Source organism: Magnolia sinica, chromosome 6 (genome assembly GCF_029962835.1).
Source record: "Magnolia sinica isolate HGM2019 chromosome 6, MsV1, whole genome shotgun sequence".
NCBI lineage: Eukaryota > Viridiplantae > Streptophyta > Magnoliopsida > Magnoliales > Magnoliaceae > Magnolia > Magnolia sinica.
The window spans coordinates 35691482-35695137 of record NC_080578.1 but is presented as its reverse complement, the minus strand read 5'-3'; positions in this window follow the sequence as shown (position 1 = coordinate 35695137).

Sequence of the window (3656 nt, the reverse complement as noted above, 5' to 3'; positions counted from 1 at the left end):
ACGCTGCCAAAGCCTCTCACAGGAAGTTGCTGCGCCTGTCCATCCATTTTTCGAGATCATTTTAGTACGGTCAGAGAAAAATGAGGTGGATACAAAACTCAAGTGGGTCACACGAGAGGGAAAATCGGGAAAAGAAATTCCTACCGTTGAAACTCTCCTGAGCTCCACCTTGATTTTTATATGCTATCCACTCTGTCCATCCATTTTTTGAGATCATTTTAGGATGGTCAGATAAAAATGAGGTAGATACAAAACTCAAGTGGGTCATACCAGAGGGAAAATTGGGAAAAGAAATTTCTACCGTTGAAACCCTCCTGGGCTCCACCTTGATGTTTATATACTATCCATTCCGTCCATCCATTTTTCGAGATCATTTTAGATGGTCAGACAAAAATGAGGGGGATACAAAACTCAAGTGGGTCACACGAGAGGGAAACTTGGGAAAAGAAATTCCTACCGTTGAAACCCTCCTGGGCTCCACCTTGATGTTTATATGTTATCCAAACCCTTTATAAGGTCATTCTCAATGGCACGAAGTGAAAACACCTAAAATATATCTTGATACAAAACTTTTGTGGCCCTAAGAATGCTTCAACGGTGCTCATTGAATACCTACCGTTTCCTTCATGTTTTTTTTTTTTTTTTTTTGTTAGCTTGTTAGTACACCTACTGTCAGTTCACACTTCACTGTTAGCCACCCCCACCTTGGGAATCGATACCAAGAGCAGTCTACCACTGGAGCTATGGATATGGGTACCTACCGTTTCCTCTCGAATGGCCTACTTATGTGTTCGATAGACTTCATTTTTAGTCGCCCGTCCTTATATGAGAAATAGATTTTCATTGGTTCAGTGAACTTGAAATTGAATTATGATTGGAGTTTCTTGGTTAGTGGTACATTCTTTTGGTGGCCCACTCCATGATGATCGCCGAGGTTGCAAAAATTCATGTAGTGCGGTGGTCTCGATAGTCTTATGAGTGCAATGGATGGTTCTTATTGTTGAAGATATTTAGGGTCTCTTTCTACTATTTATTTAGTTGGATATGAAATTATTTTAATGTAAGAAATGTTTTAAGGCAGACTCACAATACGGATGGGATGGACACTTTAAAAACCTTCCAGTTTGTGTGTGGGGCCCACCGGCTATTTTTATATGCCATCCAATCCATTTCATAAGACAAGGGTGTGGATGCCCCAATAGATCCTGAAACTTAGGTGGGACACACCACCTGACATTCTATCCACACCGTCCATCCACTTTTCCATGTCATATTAGGTAACTGAACAAAAATTAAGGCAGATCTAAGTCTCAAGTGGAACACACCACAGGAAGCAGCGGTGCTAAGGATGCCCACCATTGAAACCTTTTTAGGGTCCACTGTGTTGTTTATTTTCCATTCAACCTGTTGATGTAGTCATATACACATGTATGAAATAAAAAAAGCAAATATCATCTTGATACAAAACTATTGTGGCCCCAAGAATTTTTCAACAGTAGAAATTAAATTGTCACCTTGTGGTCTATTTGAGCATTGGATCTTCCTTATTTTTAAGGTCATGATATAAAATGGTATATAAAAATGGATGGACGATGCGGATAAAATTAATACATCATGTTGACCCCTCAGTGGCCCTCAAAGCCTCATGTCCCGGGTTTCAACAGGCGCCCAGGGCTGACGCTCCTTGGACGCGGATTTCCTGCGCTGGTAAACTATCGAGGCCAACGGTGACGATTGTAAGCAATGCACCCCGTGGATCCGTTTTGTGAGCTCATTTCAGGACATATGGATAAAACTAAGCTGGATCCAATACTCAAGTGGGCCTCAACATCCACATTTGAAATATTCTTGGGGTCAAATAAGTTTTGAATAAGACTAATATTTCAGTACGGATGACATGCAAACAACATTTTCGACAAGGAAGTTTTCAACGGTAGGAATTTTCCTACCCACATTTTCCTTTAGTTCGGCCCACTTTAGTCTTGGACCCTGCTTACAAAACGGATCGACGGAGTAGATTTCTCATAAATATCACAGTGGCCCCACCTAGGTTTCTAGCGCAGGAAATACTGGAAACGGGTTAGCTACTCCCCCTGCCACCAGCCCCGTTGGTGGTGGTCAGTGCTCCGTGGGCATCACCATGATGTATCTGATTAATCCATGCCGTTCATCCATTTTTACGGATAATTTTATGGCTTGATCACAAAAATTAGAGGGATATAAATCTCAGGTAGACCATAGCATAGGAAAACAATAGTGATTGGATATCTACCATTAAAGTCCTCCTAAGGCCCACTGTACTGTTTGTTTGACATCCAATCTGTTGATTAGGTCCTACAGACATAGATGAAGGGAAAAAACAAAGATCGGCTTGATACAAAACTTTTATGGCGCCCAGAAGGTTTTTAATGGTCAGAGCTCATTCAACACTGTTTCCTGTAATGTGGTCCTGAGATTGGGATATATCTAATTTTTGGTCTCATACCCTAAAATGATCTAGAAAAATAGATGGGCGGAACGGATGAAACACATACATCATGTTGGGCCCACATAGCACCGACCATGAGCCGTTGGCCGGTGGTAGGGTAGTAGCCAATCCGTTTCCGGAAATACCTGGGAAGCCTTTTCGCAGGAAATCCGCGTCCTAGGCGGATTGGCTGCTGTACCGCAAACTACCGAACTGGCTGGTGTGTTTAGGGCACTAAGTTATGTGGGTCCCGTTGCGAGATATATATATTATATCCTAACCGTCTGTCCATTTGATCAGCTTGTTATCATGCTTGAGCAAAAAAAATAATACAGATTCAAAGATCAAGTGGACCACAATGCAAAAAGCAGGGGTAATTAAGGTCCACCATTGAAACCCTTTTGGGGTAATAGAAGTTTTGGATCAATGATATTGGTTATTCCTCTTTATCCATGTCGGTGTGACCTTATGAATGGATTAAATGTAAAATAAACGTTACGGTGGGCCCTACCAATGTTTTAATTGCTAGAATAATTGTCCTACGGCCGTTTGTGGAATGGTTTGATCCATTTGAGCTTTGGCAATAAATCGTTTATAGGCTACTGCTCTAAAATAATCTAACGAACGGTGTGAATATAGGGTCATGTAACTTTGATCTCATTTCAACTGTTCGTACAACGCCATCACCCACCTCCGGTGCTTTGAGGTAGTAAATTGCCGTGGCCCACCATAATGTATATGTTATATCCACACCATCCATCCATTTTCGAGATATTTTAGAGCATTAGACAAAACATCAAGGCAGATCCAGATTACAAGTGGACCACATTACAGAAAGCAATGGGGCAATAAGGCCTACCGTTGAAAACTTTGTGGGCGATAGAAACTTTTGATCAAGCTAATATTTGTAATTTCCCTTCATCCTCGTGTGTGAGACCTCGTGAACAGGTTGGATTTCAAAAAAGTATCATGGTGGGCCCCAGGAAAGTTTCAACAGTGGTATGTCGGTAGCCATGCGTAAACGGGATTGCGTGTTACCACGCCCGTATCCCCCTGGTAACGAGCAGGAGATTTGAGTAGCCACCTTGATGAACGGGCCTTATCAACACCGTCCATCCATTTTTTTTTTGTATCATTTTATTTGATAATTCCAAAAATAATGAGATCCAAGGGTCAAGTGGACCACACC